Source organism: Pavona decussata, unplaced genomic scaffold (assembly GCF_977016875.1).
Source record: "Pavona decussata unplaced genomic scaffold, jaPavDecu1.1 SCAFFOLD_366, whole genome shotgun sequence".
Taxonomy (NCBI): domain Eukaryota; kingdom Metazoa; phylum Cnidaria; class Anthozoa; order Scleractinia; family Agariciidae; genus Pavona; species Pavona decussata.
In genome coordinates this window covers 1976277-1987312 of record NW_028145742.1, presented here as the reverse complement: position 1 = coordinate 1987312, position 11036 = coordinate 1976277, and the positions used below count along the sequence as shown (strand labels likewise).

At 38.8% G+C, this 11036-nt stretch overlaps 1 long non-coding RNA gene across 1 annotated transcript; it reads left to right on the top strand.

The window, feature by feature from the left end:
* Positions 1-67: 67 nt before the first annotated feature.
* Positions 68-6622, top strand: LOC146452716 (uncharacterized). Its single transcript, XR_014859691.1, has 4 exons — positions 68-201; positions 301-376; positions 1639-1976; positions 4921-6622. It is a non-coding gene; the product is annotated as an uncharacterized LOC146452716 (long non-coding RNA).
* The last annotated feature ends 4414 nt before the right edge of the window (positions 6623-11036 follow it).

Here is an 11036-nt window from a genome sequence, read left to right as displayed (position 1 = left end):
TGGAAACTAGAAGATAAAACCGCTGTGTCTATTCTTCTATTGCAGGCACATTAAAAAATGGCACCCGATTCACTCGGACAGCACTAGCTAACAGCCGCAAAAATGATACCCATCGTACCGGCTATCAGCCGGTGATCGTATACTATAGTACGACTTGTTTGAGATTCGTATAGCATTCAGGGGACGCCATATTGGCGAAGTGTAAGATGATTTCGTTTTACTGTTTTGAGATCGCGTTTGCTTATGATACAGTATAGGTTTTATTTTTACGACTGTTTTTTGCTTCGATGATTCCTACAGGAGTTCGGTAGGTCTTCTGGTTATGTCATAAGCTCGTTGAACCTCCGAATACAATGTTTTCTTCGGTTATGGGTCGGTAAGTGTTTTTGCTATAAGTTTGCTTGTTCGAGATTTATATACCGTAATATTCAAAACTGGCAATCTTGGCCGTTTTTAAAGGGACACAGTCACCTGGTGCACATGCGCATTAGATACCATTTCTTAGCTGATTTGCATATCACACTTCATCACAAGTCTCGCGCTGAGAAGCGCATCCTTTGAAAAAATGTAAACAAACCTTGTCGAGTTGAAGTATTTGCCAGTCAAAATTATTATAGTGATTTTAGACCTAATGTCATTTTAGAACACTCATTTTCTTGATACCATGGAGAATTTACTGATGGACTTGTCCAGGGAAAGTCAAACGTCAACGAATACCGCTGAAGTCGAATTGTCGAAGAATCATTTAATCGTTTATTTCGGTATCCGGTCGTGTGAAAAATTATCTTAGCTGTTTCTACGTTTCACAGTGTTTGCATGAGAAGCAAATTGAGTTCAAATATTAAGGAGTGTGTCAATTTTAACGTGCGAATTGACTGATCATGAGCTGCAGTGTAGCGAAACTACCGGTAAGCTTTATTTCTGCTTTCAATCATATATTTTGCTTTTACAATTTCGTTTCTACAACTTCTCCGTTATCTAAATTTAGCAACCAAACCCATGTCGTTGCAAGAACGCTTGCTCGACCCGTAGAAAAAAAGCCTCTACAGGAGGTTTTCTTTGTCGAGGAGATACTCGACTGTGTACCGAAGCTTGTCTTCGTCTGAGCTCCAAACTAAGCAGCCATGACGCGTAGTTAGAATCGTTTACGAAGATTCCCACTGCACGAACCTTTCGCCAGGTTGAGAAAATGAAATTTTCCAAATATTATAATGGTGATTTGTTTTCCAATCTTTTTGATTGATTTCTCTCGTTATTTTAGTCAACGCAGGCGATTTCCTCCGCCCGGCGCCTTCACGTTTCCCACCTCTTCTTTTCACTGATGTTCCGTTGGAGACGCGATCCACACTGTTTTTAACCAAATATGATAAAATAATATCATAGGATGAGCAAAAGCATACTCAGAAACAGGTTTCCAGTAAAAGATTCAAAATCCAATAAAACACTGGGAAGATTGAAGCGGATTTCTAGATGCCGACGCGTACTTTTGATTTCGGGTTGAGGTGGACGCTTTTCAAAATTGACAAAAACTAGCGTCCAGGTCAGCGCGGTCACAAAGGTGACCGTGTCCCTTTAAAGGCTTGTAATTATTTGTTTGAAGTTTTGAAGTGGATCGTTTCTTTTTCACTCGTGCGCTAGGCCCATACGAAAGGGGAAACGGTTGAAAGTGCAAGTCAGTGTATCACCGTATGGTACGACGTTGTAACAAGGACTACAGTGCAGCTTCATCTCGCCCAACGGATGATGTTAGAGACTTCGAAGAGCTGAAGAGATGCTTGCTCAAAGGTGCAGAAGACCGCACTTTTAACCACTCTTCAAATCAAAGGTTCCCTGTTTGGAGAAAGGTGTTTTTTCTGTTCCTCAGTCGCTTGTTCTCGTTGCCTTGATTAACTGCAGCTCTTTAATGAGCTCTTGTGAGTCTTGTGCAGTAAACAAACACAGGGCATATCATCTTCCACCATGTTGAAATTTTGAAGGTGAGAAATTACATGTTTTTGGCAAGACTTCCGCACAGCCCCATAGATTTATTATTTATGTGTACAGATTTTGAAACTCAAATTTTCTTCATGTTGGTTATTTACAAGAGGGTTGGTCAGTACAGTGTTGCATGTATAAGTGCATGTTATGCATGATCTGTGCAGAAATCTTTCCCCTCATTCGAATGCTTAGTAAAACGTGCGATATTATTGTTTGTATTGGGCCATTTCATTTATTATTTGCACCCCCCCCCCCCCATTGAAGGCTTCTGTGTCTACCCCTATTAAAAATATCTATTGCTTTTGAAGACCCCTTCAGAAATTAAGATCAAAGTGCCGACACATTCCCCCTTAGGAAAAAAGAAAGAGTTTAAAGATACCAACATACATGCCCCCTCAGCTCAGAAATTACAAGTTTTTAAAGACCCCCCCCCCCCTCAGATTTCTCAGTCTTTCAATGGGGGGGGGCTGCAGATATTAAATGGGATGGTGGCCCATTGTGTCCTTTTCTTACTATGAGCCATGCACTCAAATTCAACTTCAATCCTCCCCACCCCCAAAAATGCCCCATCAAAAGTACATTTTAGGTGCTTTATGTGCGACCATATTTTTTTCAACCATTGTTTGTAGCATCCTTCTATACAGAACTGCAAAATTAATAATCTTTCTTCCTTGACAACCAAGTCACCATTTTGGTTGGACAAAACAGGGATGTCATCCAACTCTGTCATGTTTAATTTGAGTTTCTCCTTCTTTAATAATTGCACAAACATGAACATGGTTCTAACAATGGCATTAAACATTTTTTTGAAATAATCTCTTATTCAATTTGTCCAGACATGATGTCAAACCACTAGCAAGTTTTCACCAGAGACGTCATGAGCGAATTTGAACCAAACATTGTCTGATGACATACTGTTGTTTGCAGCAATGAATATAACTTGTTCCTCGATCAGCAGGCAGTTCGGTGTATGCAATATAGCTTTTATTTGGTAACCATAGAAATGTAACAAATTTTGATAACAAAACCTTAGATCGCATTTGACCTCTTCATTTTGTGATTAATTAGTACAGTGTACCAGTGCTTTTTACATGAAATTTGGTGTTGCTCATTTCACCAGATCTCTTCTTTTAGTTTCAAGTTCAAGTTCAATATTATTCAAAAATCCAACCAAGAAAAACAAGGAATTAGACTGGCCGGCAAGTAGCCAGTGCTAATAATCTAGGCGAGCCAGACTTACAACTGTTACAGGATAAATTTCAGTATAGTCATTTTCATTGCCAAAATATCAAGAGAAGCCTTCAAATTTCTCTTTTGAATACTTTTTTTAGGTGTGTTTCTTGACCGCTATCTCTTGTTTCTTTGTTTCTGGCTCTTATTTTGTTTTACAGCCACTCACAAACAAATGCACAGTTTTGTCCTTTGAAATTGTGTAATTTAAGCAGCGCACTCTTGCCAGATTTTGCCAGATGCAAGTGCTGGAATTAGGCTACATGTAAACTTTCAGATTCCCCACCCGTGCCTTGTGAAGGTCAAATTTCTGACCTCCAGGAAGCCTTTGATTACAAAATTCACTTAACCCCCCAAATCATAAATGTTCCAATGGAGTCCACTGCTGAAAAGTTAGATTGTCAATGAATGGTTAGTAATGAACTTCTTAGTTCCATGTAATAAGTACTACATAAAACTGGTGGAACTACAGTCATTATTTCTCCATGGCTGATTAGTAGACTATTTGTCTTGACATTCAAAGGTCAGGTCTTTGGTCAGGTCCTTTTTTCAGGCTGTACATGTACTTTTCAACTGCAAGTTGCTTTATATTTGTGAGGGTTGGTCTTAATTACATTTCACCTCACCCTGGAGAACTTTACGTAGGCATATGATTTAATTCTTAATCTAGTGCATTGTCACTTGACAGTAACATATTATACACTTAATGTATGGTCCCGAGGGAAAACAAAACTAAGTAGTTTCCCGAGGGACCATACATTAAGTGCTTTGTTATATATTTAGACTTTCCCTTTGACAATCATAGCAAAACAAACAACTGAGAGGGCAACAACTGCGGAATTGTATCCCTGTTGGGATACATTTGTATTTGATCAGCGGCATGGGACCAAGAATCAACCAATCACAGTGCTTGTTTTATTGAGTAAAAGTCTAGGTATATAACAATGTGCATTAGTTGTCATGTTACCCTGAAATATTTATTTACAGGCAGTATTTTCCTAAATACATTTTTATTGTGTTTACAAAGAGATGAGGATATGCCCATTGGCATGGAAATAAAGGTGCAGGGAACTAATGCACTCTTAAAATGAATTTTCCAATTTTTTTGTTATAATTCTTTTCTATTGTTTGGGATCTGAATTACTGGACTACAGTATGAATTTCTTGTGTCCCATCCTTTTTGTGAAATATTGGTGTAGTTAATTTTCTGCAACTCAAGTTCTTCAAAGTTTTTGTTCCAAATTAAGTTTGTTTGTATAGTTACCCATGACATATGGGAGTGCATGTGTACCAGCAAACTCACAATAATTATTATTGCCACAAAGAGGGAAATAAAAAAATTTTCATGACTGCACTGTACTGTAAAACTGTGGGAAATCATGAAATGTTTTTTGTCATCAAGTATCTTCATCTGCACTCTAGTTTAATGGAAGTGTTAAGTAGTATTTCCAAAGAGACCCCAATGCAGAGAATGACCACATAGACATTTGTGCTTCCCTTTACTAATTTGCTGTCTTCACATTTTCATAATTTTGGACTGTTACACTTTTTCACTCCATCATAGACAATGAATACCTAAGCTCTTACGCGAAAACGTCTTTCAGGGTTTTTTTTTTTTTTTTTTTACAAAATGTTTGCTTTTTAACGTTTTTTAAACCAATGTCAAACCATTTTACATATCTCAGTTGATTATTGTTTGTATTCTTCCTATAGGAACTTGAGTCCATGGATGCGCTATTTGGCTGTAAAATATCTGCTGGAAAGAGCATAAGAAGTCCTCCTTTGGGTGCTATCCTTTCTGGCGTTGAGAAAACTGTTGAACTTTGTGGAACAATATCCATCAAAAAGTGGCAGAACTGTACCGGAAGTATGATGAATCCTTATACAGGCGAAATTTTTGGAATCTTGAAGTCCCACAACAATAACGAATCCTCGCAGAAATCTGCAAATGGTTAAACTTGGCAGTGAACCATCAAGCAGTACATTTCCCACTGTTCCTTACGGTCTTCATCCTGGCCAGTCCAGCCTCTGAAATGCTCCTTCAGTGAACTATCAAGCAAGACATTTCAAGACTGTTTAAAACAGTCAAAACTCAAGCAACCCAAATACTCCTCTAGTGAACTATCAAGCAACACATTTCCCACTGTTCCTGGCAGTCTTCATCGTTGCTACTCTAGCCTCTCAAATGCCCCTCCAGTGAACTATGAAGTAAGAAATTTTCCTCCGTTCCTTGCAGTCTTCAGCATTTATCCTGGCAACAATGAGTCGGGGTGGTTACCCGATGATACCCCCTGTTTAACAGGCTAATACCTTTGACTAAATGAAAGTTAAAGGGGGGACCAGGAAACCAATCCCATCTCCACACATCCTCAAACCCAAGTCTACCACACAACTCTCCCTATGGTGGCAATCTTGGAATATTTCTAAAGGGGTTAACCTATGAATAAATGTAGTCACTTTACTTCTTTACTAATTTTTTCCTAGTCTCTTGCACTTTTTATTTATTCCAGACAATAACAATATAACAATAAGTATTTCCTTTCTATAAATACCTTCTTTTTTATCTAACCCACGCATATCTTTGAAGTTCTTCAAAAAGGACGAAAACAGTCGGGCCATCAACAAAAATGACTGTTATATAATAACAGCCAGTTTTGCCACCTATCACCATACCTTACCCTGCTGCCACCCTCACAATATACATGTAGGTCCTTGCCATGCCATCTTCAAGTAAGACCTTCGTAAATCTTAATCTCTTTGATTGACAGGCATTTGACCTAACCCAACCCTAACCCCCCAAAAAGCATTGTGGTTAAAAGCCAAAACCTCAGGAAAAATACATGAAATCTTAATTATGTGACAATGCCTATGAAGGTCAGGGGTAGAACATCGCACACGCAAATACCATGAAAATCTTTATTAACAATAAAGCAATACATAAAAAAAAAACAAATGAATAGAAAAATACAAGATGGCCGCCAAAAGAAAGAAGAAATTTTAAAATGTGAAAATTTTTCTTATGAGCTTGCACACCAATATAAATATGATTCCCATAACGAAAAAAAATGGAACAGAACACATAAGAAACCTCTTAAAATTACGAAAATATTCAACTTTCAAAAAAATTGTTGGCACATCAACATTCTTCGAACCCTAACCCCAGGTAAAGACCACGCAATACAAGCTTCCGAGCAGAAAATTGTACCCCAAAAAATCTGGTACGTTCAAGGTTTTACATCACAACCCCAGGTACAATATCACATTCATAATGGATTGTATGTTGGACACAGGCTACCCTAAATTCCCCTTTTAAGCACAATTGTCCATACAGATGTATATCTTATACTTAAATAATACTTAATGATAATACTTTATTTACACACGTGACACCAAGGAGCTCCTCAGTGCTTGTTAAGGCATGCACGTGTGTACAAATATAAAGTAATAAAATTGTACGAATGTAAAAGAATAAGATTAATCAGTTAATCAATAAACACTACCGAAATACTAACTAGTAATTAATATATATATAAAAAATTTACAAACTTCAAAAATTTTCAATTCTCCACGCTTCAAGTCATATGAACTTTAAGACCCCGCCTAAAAGATACAATGTTTTCAGTTTCTCTAACCATTGGAGGTAGCGCATTCCAAAGATTACTGACCAAAAAGGTAAAAGATCGATGCATACGCTCCAAATTAAATGGGGGAACTTCCAACCTTCTGCTGATCCCACGTAAATTGAATGAGGGATGAATTCACGGCCTTCGCGGACTTATTACTTTCCGCACTTTACAACACCCCAAAATGCCCGTTTTATGCAAAATCGACCATATGTCTTGGATGAGGGGTAAATTCACGGCATTCGCGGGGTGAGTTTCACTTATTACTAAACCCACTTAACATCGCCCCAAAATGCCCCTTTTATCCAAAATTGACCATAAATCTTGGATGAGAGGTGAATTTATGGCATTCCGATGTGAGTTTGACTTATTACTTTCCGCGCTTTACATCACCTAAAATATCCGTTTTATTCAAATTCTCAATATATTTTTGTCGTGGGGTGAATTCACGGTGAGTTTGACTTATTACTTAACCCACTTTACATCACCCTAAAATGCCCGTTTTTCGCAAAATTGACCATATATCGTGGATGAGAGGTGTGATTCACAGCATACGCGGGGTGAGTTTCACTTATTACTTAACCCACTTTACATCACCCCAAAATGCCCGTTTTACGCACAATTGTCCATATATCGTGGATGAGAAGTGTGATTCACAGCATACGCGGGGTGAGTTTCACTTATTACTTAACCCACTTTACATCACCCCAAAATGCCCGTTTTGTGCACAATTGTCCATATTTCTTGGATGAGGGGTGAATTCACAGCATACGCGGGGTGAGTTTCACTTATTACTTAACCCACTTTACATCACCCCAAAATGCCCGTTTTGTGCACAATTGTCCATATTTCTTGGATGAGGGGAGAATTCACAGCATTCGCGGGGTGAGTTTCACTTATTACTTAACCCACTTCACATCACCCCCAAAATGTCCGTTTTACGCAAAATTGACCATATATCTTGGATGAGGGGTGAATTCATGGCATTCGCGGGGTGTGTTTCATTTATTACTTAACCCACTTTACATCACTCTAAATGCCCGTTTTATGCACAATTGTCCATATATCGTGGATGAGGGGTAAATTCACGGCATTCGCGGGGTGAGTTTGACTTTTTGCTAAACCCACTTTACATCACCCCCAAAATGTCCGTTTTATGCACAATTGTCCATATATCTTGGATGAGGGGTGAATTCACGGCATTCGCGGGGTGTGTTTGACTTATTGCTAAACCCACTTTACATCACCCTCAAAATGTCCGTTTTATGCACAATTGTCCATATATCTTGGATGAGGGGTCTCTCTTTTATTGAAAACAATTATCTCGCTTTGCATCTGAAAAAATAGTTGTTTTACAGGAGAATTGCTCCACATCTCTTGGATTGGCCATGGTATCATATCTGTGCTTAAAAAGGCACCGTCACGGGGATTTGTTAATATTTCAAATAACAGAAATGCTCGTGGATGTGTTAACAGTAACTAAACAAAAATGACCCAGATTTAACACTATAGTGTACCAACTCCCTCTGGGGTCCTTTTTCTATAGACGGAATGGGTCGGGATAACTCAAAACTTATACTATTGCATTTTAACAAAAAATAAATAAATAAATGAATGAAAAATAATCAATAAATCGTCGTCTTCATCGTTTTCTCTTTGGCGATAGCAAACGTGACATATATGAAAAAATAAAAAAATAAAAAATAAAAATAAAATAATTAGATGTGGTCCAAAGCCCTTAGACTTGTACCGTAAAGTTCCGATAGTAGCGACCCCCGTTACTTTCGGTATTAGCAGCCTTTGGGCTCGTTACTTTTCGGGGAGTCGTTACTTTCGGGGAACAAAAACCAGAAAGCAAAGCTAGCGCTAGCTTTTTTTTTCCGAAACTAAAAATAATATGATTCTTACAGGGCGCAAACAACAGACAGAATAAAGACCATTCTGACGCAAGCGTGCCAGACGACATTTGGGCTTGCAACTGTAGGTGCAACGAGCAAGATTCAACCACTGGATGTTGCATTCAATGCTGAATTTAAGAAGAATGTTGACAGACTCACTACGGAACATTTGTTCGCAAGGTCCAGAGCTATTTATGAGCGAAAAAATAAGCGCTGGTGATCGGTGTGCTTTTCACGAAATGGGATCTCGTGTCGGCTGAAAGACAGCGTTATCCGTTCATTTGTGAAATGTGGTCATGGTAGTAGGGACAGTGAAATTAACATCGATGGTCTACCGGACTACCGCATGAATGAATCATCCGATGTAGAGGAAACCGAATTCTTCTCTGACTTAGGGGAGGAAAGCTAAACTCAGTGCTTTTAGTCCGTGACATATCAATGCGTTTTATACTGCAGTATATAGAGTTTTGACTTTTAATTTGAAGAAACATTCCTGTTGTTAACGCGAAATTTTACCAGTTAAGTTATCACATTGCGCCATCGATAAGTGAACTGATGTCAACGACGAATGATGGCTTAAGGCTTTCCCTTGTTTTAAAGTGCCTTATCGTGATCATTTTGTCAATGCATGAAGATATTAGTTTTGTACCCGTGGTTTAATGATGATATAATTTAGGCTCGAAGGGCCAGGAGGAAGGCGAGAGAAGATGAAAGACAAGTGGACTCCCATCGGATCTAGTAGTCAGTTTAAAGTTAAGAGGAATTATGTTATACATCTGATGAACGAAGCTAGATGTCCTTATTACAGGCAATTTATTAATAAAAATAGTTCGGACCAATCAAAGCTGTTCCGGGCTAGTAAGAGTCTATTAAATCTTCTAGCGGACAAGTCTCTTCCAACTCATCAGTACCAACGCCTCTGTTCTCGCAAATGAGATGGGTGTGCCCTGGAACCCTTCCCGTCATCCGTCTTGTTGCTTTGTATTGAGGAGTTACTTCATGTGATTAGTAGGATGGCCGGAACATATCATTAGAGCATGGTTACTTCGCTGACGAATGGAAAAAGGCATTAGTGCATCCCCTGCTCAAAACATCTGGTCTGCAATTGATAAACAAGAACTTCCGGCCTGTGAGTAACCTACAGTTCACGACCAAACTTACAGAGAAGGCGGTTCCCCACAATTACAGGAGCACATGCAAGTCAAAAAATTAAAAAATTGTTTATTTAAAAAAAGTAAAACAAATTGGATATAACTTTAAAAAATTTATTAGAAGCCACAAAGTTTTGACGTTACTTTCGGGGGGTCGTTATTTTCGGAGGGTATCGGAAAGTTACGGTATGTTGTGGGCCATCCAGGCACTGGAGATGTTTTGCGTATCGGGTCCGCGATTATGTAGGTGTTGTCTAGTAAAGCGTTCCACACAAATTAAGGGCTAAAATGATTCATTATTGATCGTAAGCAGCACTACGTTTATTTCCGACGTAAAATTGATCAAATTTCGCAACTTCGTGAAACGGCTTCTCAGTCCAGCCTAGCCAATACAAATTTACCCGGTCATCGTATACGATGGCTCGCGGGAATATATTTAGAGATGGTTTGCGGAGCAAAATAAGGGCTAAAATGATTTAGTTTTGATCGTAAGCAGCACTACGTTTATCTCCGACGAAAAATTGATCAAATTTCGCAACCTCGTGAAACGGCTTCTCAGTCCAGCGTAGACAATACAAATTTACCCGGTCATCGTATACGATGGCTCGCGGGAATATATTTATTGATGGTTTGCGGAGATAAATAAGGGCTAAAATGATTTAGTTTTGATCGTAAGCAGCACTACGTTTATTTCCGACGTAAAATTGATCAAATTTCGCAACTTCGTGAAACGGCTTCTCAGTCCAGCCTAGCCAATACAAATTTACCCGGTCATCGTATACGATGGCTCGCGGGAATATATTTAGAGATGGTTTGCGGAACAAAATAAGGGCTAAAATGATTTAGTTTTGATCGTAAGCAGCACTACGTTTATCTCCGACGAAAAATTGATCAAATTTCGCAACTTCGTGAAACGGCTCCTCAGTCCAGCGTAGCCAATACAAATTTACCCGGTCATCGTATACGATGGGTTACGGGATTATATTTATTGATGGTTTGCGGAGCAAAATAAGGGCTAAAATGATTTAGTTTTGATCGTAAGCAGCACTACGTTTATTTCCGACGTAAAATTGATCAAATTTCGCAACTTCGTGAAACGGCTTCTCAGTCCAGCCTAGCCAATACAAATTTACCCGGTCATCGTATACGATGGCTCG